The sequence below is a fragment of the Cherax quadricarinatus genome, chromosome 71 (genome assembly GCF_038502225.1).
Source record: "Cherax quadricarinatus isolate ZL_2023a chromosome 71, ASM3850222v1, whole genome shotgun sequence".
In the NCBI taxonomy this organism is placed as follows: Eukaryota; Metazoa; Arthropoda; class Malacostraca; order Decapoda; family Parastacidae; genus Cherax; species Cherax quadricarinatus.
The window spans coordinates 19,269,030-19,281,058 of record NC_091362.1 but is presented as its reverse complement, the minus strand read 5'-3'; the positions used below and the strand labels follow the sequence as shown (position 1 = coordinate 19,281,058).

The following is a 12,029-nucleotide window of genomic DNA, read 5'->3' as shown; positions in this document are numbered from 1 at the left end:
CCGGAGGAAATTTTTTTTGGCTCTTCAAAAAAATAATCCCATTTTGTCCCGAGGAGACGGTGAGGGGAGAAAACTTAAAAAATGGGAAAAAGGGGGGTTTGGGAAGGGAAGGGAAAGGGGGAAAGGGGGGAGGAAAAGTGGAAGGGGGGAATGGGGTGCCAAAAAAAGCTAGGATGACGGTGGCAGGACTTAGAAGATAGTGCAGGTAAAAAATGGATGGAGGAAGGGGGGAAGGAAGGGAAAGGGAAAGGGAAAAAAAAAAGGAAAAGGAAAAAGGAAAAAAAGGAAGGAAGGAAAGGAAAAGGGGGGGAAGGAGGGGGATGGGAGGGGGGGACCCCGGGGAAAAAAAGTGAAAAATAACAAAGAAGATAAAATTCCCCCGACCCCCTCACTTTCCGTCCCAAACCTTCCCGAAAATTTAAAAATTTTTTACCCCCTTTTAAGTCCCTGTATACCTGTGCCTTTCGTTACCTGGGCCTCAACTGCCTATTTAGAGGGCCATTTTTATACCTTTGTTTCCCCTTGCTTTCCCGGGGTTACCTGGGCCTTCACCCGGGGCCCATTTTAGAGTCCCTTTTATGCCTGTGTACTTACTTGTTCCTGGGCCCACAGCTGCCTATTTGGGAGTCCATGTTTCCCCCTGTGACTTGCCCTTACCTTTGGGGCCCACGCTGCCTATTTAAGTCCATTTTCCTGTGTCTTCTTCGTTTCCTGGGCTTCGCTGCCTATTGGGAAATCCATGTATGCCTGTGCCTTTTCTTCTTACCCGGGCCTACAGCTGCCCCATTGGGGTCCATGTTTTACCTGTGGACTTACCCTTTAATTCCTGGGCCCACAGCTGCCCGGGGAGTCCATTTTCCTGTGCACTTCGTTACCTGGGCCCCAGTTTGCCTATTTAGGAAACCTTATCCTGTACACCCCGGTTTCCTGGGCCTCAGCTGCCTTTGGGAGTCATGTATACCTGAGTTTTCTTCTTACCCGGGGGCCTACCCAACCCTTTCCCTTCCCTTTTTGGCCCCAAAGGGCCGGGTCCCCATTAACCCTTTTTGGTATTTAATGGGCCCCCCAAATTTTGAAACCCTTAACCTGGAAATTTTTTGGTTTTTGGGCCTTTAAAACTGCCAGAAAGATGAACCGGATTCCCAACCGGTTTAAGCGGTTTTATTCCCAAAAAATGTTCTTAATTGTTTGGTTTAAATGCCGGTACAAATGGTATTTAACCAAAACCTGGACAGTTTTTGAAATCCCGGATTCCGGTTTATTATCCCGGGTTTTCCCTGTGGAAGAGGTTGCCCAAAATTCCGGGGGAACAGTGCCATAAGTCCTACCCTCCGATCCTTGGCCCAAAATTTTTCCCCCACTTTCCCGAAAAATGGTTAATTTTTGGGCCAAAAGTGACAAACCCAAAAATTTGGATTTATGGGAAGGGGGCCCGGAATCAGTAAATTGGAAAATGGGTACAACCCCCCTGGGTATCTTTTTTGTAACTTTCGACCGGGCCTACAAACTGGCCTAAATGAAAACCCGGGAGGACTTATTCAGGATGGGTTCAACCTACGGAGGTCCAGAAGGCCCACTTCTTTCCGGGGGCCCAAACCCAAAGAAGCCCTATACCTTTTTCGACCGGGTCATGCCAAAATCCCCAAGGGGCCCCCCAAAGGGAAATTCTGGGGTATGTTTGTTTACACTTCCCCTTTTGAGTCCCGCTGCCAATGAAATCCCTGGATAAAACCGTGTTTAAACCAAAATTTCTAAAAATTTTTAAATGGTGCTGGGTCCCTGTTTCCTGTTCCTTTACCTTTTTATTCCCTCCTGTAATTTTCCCGATACCCTTTATTCCCTTCCTCCCCCGCTGCCCGGAGTAAAAGGAAAGGGGAGGGGTTTTTAAGAGGGGCTTTCTTTCCGGAAATTTATTAAAATTTGGAAAACTTTGGAATTTTTTCCCTTGAATTGAAAAATAGAAAATTAATTTTTAGCGAAAAAGGCTTCCCGGTTTTTGGGAATTTATTCCGCTGTTTTGTTTTCCCATTATAAAAGTATTAAAAAAGGGGGATTTTAAAAGCGGTTAAATTTATCTTATAAAAATCCCTTAAAACCAAAATGTTTCCTCCTCCCAAATCCCGGGGTACCTTGGGGTTACAGTGGGAAAAATAGTTACCTCGCCTTTAGGGTGTTATGTAAAAACAGGAGCTTAAAAAAACCCCCTATCACATCATTTTTTTATTTAGGGGAAAGCCGAAATTTTTTAAAAGGAAAACAAACTTCTTGAAGAATGGGAAATAAAAAATTTATCCCCAAAATTTAGGGGTAGGTCCATTCTAAAAAAAATAAACCCCATTCAACAGTGCCCTCCGGGCAAAAGATTTTTTCCACGTGCAAGACAAAATTTATGGGCCCGAAAGTTAAGCCTTTCTTTAATGGGGCCCATCCTTCCCCCACACCAACCCCCTCTAATTCACAATTTCCGTATATAATTCCCTTCCCCCCCCTTGTTTCAGTGGAGGCCCGGAATTGGGGGAGAGGGACCTTTTTAAACCACAAAATTTTGGGAACCCCACTCCCTGTTCCCTACGCCCGGAAAATTTTGAAAAACTGGGGGGCAGGGCACAAGGCCCCCTTCTGCCCCCAGTAATGGGATATTTGTTCGCATTTTTTTACAAAGCTCCCCCGAAAAAAAGTTTTCCCCCCCTTAACTAAGAATTTATTCGGGCAGATAAAGGGGTTACCCTTTTCCCCTTTTGTCTTAAAAAGGAAAAAAGGAAAAAAAATTTACATTTAATTATATTTGGGGAAAAAGGAAAAATCAACAAGGGAGAAATAAATTCCCATAGCAGGAAAATTTTTGAAATATGGACTAAAGGAAGAAAATGATACCCAAAAATTTCGGAAGGAATTTCTTAAAGGGAAACCGAAACCAACCCGTTTAAAAAAAATGTTTAATCAAAACCCCCAATTTACTCCTTTTTTCCCCTTTTTTAAAACACCACACCACCAACACACACCACCCACCACAACCAACCAACAGAAAATTTTTCCTTTTTGGTTGAAATTTTTTGAAAAATTCCGAGGTTTGGGAGTTTTTAAAATTTTAAAATTTTTTTATACCCCCTTTTTAAAAATCATACCCAATTTACCAGGGATTTAGAAAAAATTTCCCCAAAAAAGGCAACAGGGAAATCGATTTTTAAAAAAAATTTAAAAACCAACATTCTGTTCCTGGCCAAAACCTTAGTAATCAAAACCAAAAGGGGGTTTATTAAAAACCTGGGGGTCCAAAAAGATTCGAATTAAAACCCCCCGTTCATTTTAATGTGAAACCACACCCTTTTCTTTTTTCAAGTGCCCGGCCAGGGAGACTCCCCAAAAACACTTTTAAAGCAAAACCCCAACAATTTTTTGGTTTTTAAAATTTGGAGGTTTAACCCCTCCTTTTTCCCAACAGGTTCATTTTTCCAAATTTCCCTCCCCTGACCCTTCCCTCCATTTAAAACCCTTGGGGGCCCCGGTTTCCCTTTTTGAAATTTACCCCTTTTGATTTTCGAAACCGGCCCTTTGACCCCTCAGGTTTTTAAGATTGGGAACCCAAGGGGAATACCCTTTGTAAACCCCCGTGTTTAATACCCCAAATTTATTTTTTTACATTTGCCCAAACCCCCCCGGGTATTTTAATTTTTTTTATCCAAAAAAACCCCCTTCCCTTTGCTTTTAATTTTTTCCCAAACTTGGAGGGGCCCAAAAAATTTTGGAAAAAAATGACAATTTTTTCTTTTATTTCCCAAAAAAACCTTGTAAAATTAATAAAAATAAGGGGAAGGGTGCCTTTTGAAAAAGTAATTCCCGGGTTAATTTTTTTTTCAAAAGTTTAATTCCCCCAAAAATTAGTAGTTCCCTAAATTTTCCCCAAGGTTTAAAAATTGTTCCCTTGGTTTAAAAAAAAGGGGGGTTTTTAAAAAAGGTTACATTTTTCCCCAATCTGGGAACCCGCCGGTTTTTGTGAATGGAAAAGGGCCAAAGGGTTTTTAAGGGTTTTTTTCAAAAAAAGCCCCAACCCTTCAAAAAGGGCCCGGGGAACCCCAAGGTTTAAACATTTTTAAGGGCCTTCTTATTTACCCCAAAGTGACATTTATTATTTTTTTTTTTTCTCATTCGGAAAACGCTAAAAATTTTATTGTAAAACTAATAAGGAAAAATTTAATTCCTTTTAAGTCCGGAGTACCGGGGAAAAAACTTTTTCCCTATTTTTCCTTTTTTGGTTCTGTATCAGGGAAAGGGATGGGGTTATTTCGCCCGCCCCAATTATAATTCCTTTCCCCCCTTTTTTTCCTCTTTGGAAACTTTTTCCCCCCCCCTTGGGTTTTTCCATAACCCTCTTTTTTTCGTTTTTAAACTTTTTCATCCTTTTGGGAAATTTTGTTTTTCCCTTTCCCTTTTAACAAACTAAAATGGCTCCAAAAATAAATTTTAAAAACATATGATAAACCCACCGAAGTAGATCTTCCAAAAAACCCCCAAACCAAGGCAGAATTTTCGCCTTTGCAGCCAAAAAAGGCAGGGGGCCAACAATTTCCAAAATTAAAAATTTCCCCAATTCCCCCTTAAAACAATATTTTCCCCTCCTTCCCCCTTCAAAAATCCAATTATTAAGGTTTTCTGGCAAAGGAGCCCTTGTAAATTTAAAATTAATTTTCCCATTGGGCCAAGTTTTAAAAAAATTTCCGGTTTTCCCCACCCAAATTTTCCCTTTAAAAGCCCCACCCCCAACCCTATTTGGCCCCAACTTTCCCCCTTTTTTTCCCAAAAATTACCACAACCCTAAACTCCCCTTTCCCCCCCAAATTTGGGGGCCCCCGTTCCCCCCAAAATTAGTTTTTCTCCCCCCAAAGCTGTAAAAAACAGGGGGCCTTTATAAAATTTTTTTGTTTAACCCCAATTTTTTGTTTCAACAGCATTTCTAATATTTCATTGGTATTCCATATAAAGGTTAACAAATCGTATTGAGACCATCCTCCCGTGACCGTCTCACACCAGGCTTCTAGCTTAGAAACATGACATGATTTGTAAGATTATTTTAACATGAGTGGTGGAGGCTTGATCCTCCGTCTGCTGAGAGCTAGACAGACTCTTGCAGGCTATCTATACTCACCTGAACGAGCCTTGAGAATGGTAGGTAAACGAGGTTTGATTAAATCAAGAGACCTTTTTAACCGGTAAAATTATTATAATTTGCGCTGACCTTCAAGGAAGAATACTCAAGAAAAACAGAGCAAGCAAAGTGCGTCCACCAAACGACGGTAAAAGCCTGTAGATTTGCCTGTCATCTTGTGTGTCCATGAGACAAGGGCAAAGAAGGTCAGCAATTCTGTCACGGCAGAAAAATCCAGTATTTAAAGACTTCCGTCTCTTAGTCATGTCAGGAGGTGGTGCCTCCCGGAGTTTACCTGCAGGTTGGTACAGGGGTCAACACGCCGCCGCCAGGTCCTCAGGCCTCCAAGTAGATCAGGGCCTGATTAACCAGGCTGTTACTGCTGCCGCACGCAATCCAACGTACGAATCACAGCCCGGTTGAGCAGGTAATGACTGGTGTCTGGCTCCAGCAGTTGTTAGAAGGCGAGTCATAGACCAGTCATATTGGTCAGTAGTTGTGAGAGGCAGGAGCGACGAAGACCATGTCATAGTGGTCAGTGGTTGTGAGAGGCAGGGACAACCATCCAAGACCGTCATAGTGGTCCAGTAGCTGTGAGAGGCAGGAGCGATCATCCAAGACCATGTCATAGTGGTCCAGTAGTTGTGAGAGGCAGGAGGGACCTGCTCTAAACCCATGTTGCCTGGGTTGTACAAGTGTTAGTAATACAGGGGTTGACGATCATGCTTCTTACAACCCTTTCAAAGCTTTTTCATAATATGGAAGTTAGCGCTATCGGTCAATAATTCCTTGCATCTGCTATTGATTTTGGTGGTGTTTCCTGTAGTGTACCTTCTGGAGGCTCATATCTTCTGGAGGGTGGTACTTCCTGGATGGTTGTATATAGATTTTTTAATAAATACTTGAAGTAACTTAGTCACAATCTGCTCTATAACTGCCGATAAACAAATAGCCTAGACCGATCCGTAGTTAACGCTGAATTACTCATACAAGTTTAGCACCTCACGGGAGGACAAATCGTCTTCTGTCAAACTCGAGTTAAACAAACTCTACACGACAACACGACAACTTGGACATGACGCTCACTTGTATTAGAATTTGTTAAGCTCTCGGAAATGTATCGCATGGCAATAAAAATGAGTGATGACTGAATTATTAAGTAAGTGCATTCGCCTTGACCAGCCGTGTCTTGCCTTCATTCTTGATGTGTACAAACTCAGCCAAGACAGTTAACAGGGTTTTCTTATTGCTCACTGTTATTATCATATTTGTACAACACCATGCTTCCACTAACTCACACCACACGAGTGACAGTAACTTAGCCCTGCTGAATAAAATCTATAGAAGCTGTCAAAGAAACGGAACCTACAGTGCAATGATTGAAGATATCGTCAGTTACCCCAGTTTAAGCTGACATATTTCATTACCTAATGTACGAAATCTATTTATTGATGGAATATGATCAGGGTGAACACTCTCTCTCTCTCACACACACAAACCACACACATACACACACACACACACACACACACACACACACACACACACACACCACACACAAACACACACAAACACACACACACACACAAATTAATTTCTATATTACTTCCAGTTGAAGAGTTCCCGAAGATTAATTCTCGTCTCAAAGCATCTTCCTGTGCATCGTCTTCCCGGAGATTCATCCTCCCCACATACAGGGAAAAAAACATCCGAGGAAGTCCTGGCGGAGACAATATAATGACACACGGTCGCCTGTCCCACTGTGAGGAGGAGGTCAATTATCCAGTGATCTACGGGATCCTTCGAGTCCTGCGGGATCATGGGATTGTCCGACGAGGAGCGGCATCCACTTCAGGATTCTCATAAAGCTTGGGACTTACAGCCAAGAAAAGTAAATAATATCCGACGTTGTCTGAGTAAGTACAGGGCATTTTTTTTTTTTTTGTTTGTTTTGTTTCTACTCTAGAACTTCAGGAGTGATTTTGTCTTACGGTAACTTATCAATTATCCAGTCAGACCTATGGAGGCGTGAGTCGGCCATGGAGGTCTTTTCAGGCCATGGAGGCGTAATTCAGGCCTATGGAGGCGTAATTCAGGCCTAGGAGGCATGATTCAGCCTGTGGAGTTGACCAGACCAATGGAGGAGGCGCGTCTCAGGCCTATGGAGGCGTGATTCAGGTCTTTGGAGGTGAAGAGATTATTTGTGTATTGTTCCAGTCACGGTATTGTGCCTTTCGATTCTTTAATATACACTTTGCTCTCTGTATGCGTTTTAGTCGTTCCTATTCCTGTACTGCTGTATGCAGTTTCCAATTCAGAAGGCCTGGTCTGAGACCCAGGTGCGGGGCGATGATTCCAGGAACTATCAACTAACATTTAGAGCTTTCAGCCATAATTTCCGAGGAACAGTACCAGCGTATCACATAGATGACGCAACACGAAAAGCCGAAATATGCAACAAAAATACCAGATTACCGACCTTAGGACGTGAGTAAACATAAGCATCACTGGCATGCCGGATTCAATTGGCTGCTAATGTAAAGAAGATTTATAGCTAGTAAGTCTTGGTTAGTCCGACTCTGACAAGTAACGAGACGCACTGATGGAATCTCTGGAGTTCTACACTGGTACTGTACCTTGATACCTCCTCTTACTGTAACCATTGTGTTCTCTCCTATGGCTGTTCCATCTTGCGCTCCTGACACCTTGGTAACTTAAAGTGTCTGATTCAGTGTGGGACATTCTTACTTCTGCATCCAAAGTCGTTTCTCTTGTAGGTAAACATCTCAAGGTTATAAGTCAAAATGTCATTTCTGTTCACCAGTCTATCTGGTAAAACGAAGTGTAAAATCAACTTATCTTTACTGAGTAAAGGCATTTTGAAAATACATTTACAGTCTGAATGAGAAATAGTCACTACCATGGATGTAGTGGGTATTACCTCCTGGATCACCACGCCTGAGGTAGAAGCCACAGATGTGGTGGATGTTCCCTTCTGGATCGCCACACTAAGGCAGAAGGCGAGGATGTGACCGGTGTAAGCTCTTAATTGCCGCATCGAGGCGGAAAACAAAGATGCAGCAGATGCTGTATTTCAGATCACCAGGCTAAGAACCAGGATGCTGCGGGTGTTCCAGCTATAGATTACCACACTAAGAACCAAGGATGCTGTGGGTATTCCAACTACAGATCACGCTAAGGAAGAGCCCAAGGATGCGTATTCTCACTGAGATAGAAACTGAGGACATAGCTGGCGTGTCCTCTGGATCACAAGTTGGTAGCACTCAGATCTTTACTTCTTTTGATGAGCCAAGAACATAACTCAGAAAACAACAGAAAACTTTTGATGCTTTTCCCCAGAGATCAGATCTCAGATGCGATAGTGACAAAAGTAGAACTAATGGTTCATTTCCTACACTTTATATATATATATATATATATATATATATATATATATATATATATATATATATATATATATATTTTGAATGTGTGTATGTGTGTAATATACAGTAAATACAAAAACACACCATCGACACTCGCACAGCAGCTACCACCATCACCACTACCACCATCACCACTACCACCATCACCACCACCTCGTCCTCCCATATACGACTTCTGGCGAAATAGCAACTGGCAGGAAATAAAGTAAATATTTGCCCAGTCTACAATATGCGAGTGTGTGGGAGCATTAGGTGGTCGTGCCTCTCTGTGGCTCTGCTCTCGGCACTGCCACAGGGAGTACTATGTTACGCACACAGCCACATTAAGGTTTTCCTGGAGACTGCTACCGTAATGCAGCCTTTGCGAGCAGCCGCCCTGCCATTCTCGCCAGCTGGCCCACTCGGACACAATACGGAGAAATATTATACTTCATCTAAATATCCGTACCAGAATACGCAACTACAAGTCATAAATGCGTATAGTGCATAATAACAAGGAATCTTTAAAAATGATCTCTGTCCACATATCTCAATATGTTAGAAAAAGATACAGGAAACTTAAGGCAGGAAGCAGCATATGATTCAATATTCGAGCTTATGTTTGATCGTATTGTGGCGTCGCCATGGAACCAAGCCTCTAAACTTGTAAGCCACGATAGTATAGGGAGGAGTGGCCTGACCCACCGGTAGCTGCCTCCCACTCCACCCCAACCTCCATTGATCTTATATACGTACACAGCACACACGCACGCGCCACACACACACACACACACACACACACACACACACACACACACACACACACAGTCATAATCACTTAAAGGTCCTATGACATTTGTTTGCTCAAACATAAGTTTCAGATTTTTCTAATAATATTAGACACATCGGAAATATATTTTACAATTTTAAGACAATTGTGAGTACAGAAGATTATCACACACGAGTCTCACTCTCCTGAGCCACTTTCGTCAACAATTACAACTCATTCTAAAACTAGAACATGACCTAGAATAATTTAAAATTAAATCTTCGGCGTAGATCAGAATGGTTAAGTTTTCTGGAGAATGTCTTAGAAACGTAGTCTGGTCCTGATGACGGTAAGTCTTCAACTAACTTGTATATTCTGAAATATTTGTAGTTCTCTTATGATCTGTTAAGTGTTTTATTTACTGGTGTGGTGATAATCCTTCACAGTAACTGCACGATCGTACGCACGCACACGCATGTGACTGTGCGTACTTAAATAACTCGACATCGTGTGCATTATGTGTAACTGATGATGTGTGGGTATAAGAATAAACTGTGATGTGTGGGTATACAGAACATGTAATCGTGTGTCGTGTGTGCATTCCTATTTGTGTTCACCTATTTGTGGTTGCAGGAGTCGAGTCCTGTCTGGCTTCTCTGTCGTTATGGTCCACTCTCTCCTGGTTCAAGAGCTGTATCTACCTCTTAGCGTGCCTGTGTGTGTGTGTGTGTGTGTGTGTGTGTGTGTGTGTGTGTGTGGTGTGTGTGTGGGTGTGTTGTTGTGTTGGTGTGTGTGTGTGTGTGTGTGTGTGTGTTGTGTGTGTGTGTGTGTGTGTCATAACCTGGCTAGGGGAAAGGTGGAAGAGAAGCCAGTTTATACTCAGCAGTGACAGGATATCTGATATCAGACTTCTCATTACCTCACCTCAACTCCTCAATCCTTCTCATCCTCTCCCACTTGTGCCTCCCTCCCTCCCTCCCTCCGACCCATCCTTCAACCTCCCCACCCTCCTCCCAAACCCTCCTACTTCCCACCTGACAACCACCACCACCACCACCTTCACACACACTAGTTTCCTCTTTACGCTCTAACACCTCTCTTACCACCTACCTGTTACGTGCCTCCTACCGGTTTCGAGGATGTATCTACCTCGCATCTCAGCTAGAAGCCATGCTTCCTGCTGATTTTCTGGTCAACCAGGCTGTTCCTGCAAGCAAATTTACAAAGCCATTACAGCTTGCTGATTCAAGTACATGTCAACCCACTTCCTTCCTCTCTCTCTCTCTCTCTCTCTCTCTAAGTGAAGGGGAGAGAATGTCCACTACATTTCTCCTACATTATAAATTATAAATTGATACTTCGATACAGATTTTTAAGAGTGTGTTTGTACCTTCTACTACCATTCTCTTTACCCCTTTGATGAATTTTGTGAGTTCCCAACTCCGAGCCCAACCTGGCCAGGCTGTTACTGATCTCCGCAGCAACAACCTGGTTGATCTAACACTTGGTAAAGATACTTGTCCAGTTATTTCTTGAAAACTTCAACATTTGTCTCGGCAGTGTCTCTGATATCATCCTTTTAAAATGCTGAATAATCTTACACACGGATGTTGATACAATGTTCTCTTTTGTGCCCAAGGCACAAAGTACTTTTCTCCCATATTTCCACTCCAGTGCGTTGTATGGCAGCTGCAGATTTCGGACTAGGGCTTCAGTAGGCTTCTTCAGTCAAATACAAAGACAGCAGGTGAAATAGTGAAATGTAGATGTAATCAGCCCATCAACCTTGGAGAAAAAGTATTTGAGGTGGTCAGTCCTCAATGTATGCTTGACGATACTGGAGCGTCTCCTGGAGACATCTAGTGCGACCTGGGACCAGAACGAAACATGATTGTAATGAAGGATGCCAAAAGCAACAGACCTGGTAGACAAGCAATCAACACCTAATTCAACATACTTTAGCAATTACCTCCACTAGTACATACCACTTAACTAACGATACTACCACTTAAAGCATCTGGCCACTTGCAAAGGTATATACCAAGAAGTTTTAAGCTTCCTCCAAAACTCCACAGTATAATCCACTTAAAATAAAACTATACCCCTAATTACCACTTAATAAGGTCATCACTATTCAACAGCCACTCAAGTGTTACCAGGGTAATCAAAGACCCTTCTTGTTACATCTGGGTAGAGTGCACTCACTCCCATCACATTAAAGCGCTGAAACCACCGTTTCTTATCACTTAACACTTCAGCACTACATCAATGAATGTATTAGAGAATATTAGCTGGTTATTTCTAAACCAAGATAAAAAGGCTACCTGGAGTATACCTGGAGGTGTTCGGGGTCAATGCCCTGCGGCCCAGACTATGACCAGGCCGCTTTATTAATATTAAGGTAATATTAATATTCACATTGAGTATAATGGATAAAAGTAATGGTAAGAACACACGTTAATAAACCATACAACGGGTGAGGTTAGAACCCGCAATCGTGTCATTACTATTTCGTGAGTCATGTAACACATGTTAATGTCGAATAATAACATGGAGACAACTCAGAAAATTAATTGATCTGTATATTTCTCCTTACTCGTGTATCTGCTGAAGAGGTCCTCAGAAGAGGGTCGAAATATGTAGATCAACTAATCTCTCGAGTTTCTGTCTCCATGTGAGTTATTATAGAACA

At 42.4% G+C, this 12,029-nt stretch overlaps 1 protein-coding gene across 1 annotated transcript in view; it reads right to left on the bottom strand.

Annotated features, from left to right (window-relative positions):
* LOC128700363 (Krueppel-like factor 3) overlaps nt 1-10,525 on the bottom strand; it is a 314,918-nt gene extending 304,393 nt beyond the window's left edge. The window contains exon 1 of the mRNA XM_070100102.1: nt 10,448-10,525. The gene's annotated coding sequence lies outside the window, so the exon portion shown is untranslated. The remainder of the gene's footprint in view (nt 1-10,447) is intronic.
* Between the last annotated feature and the right edge of the window lie 1,504 nt (nt 10,526-12,029).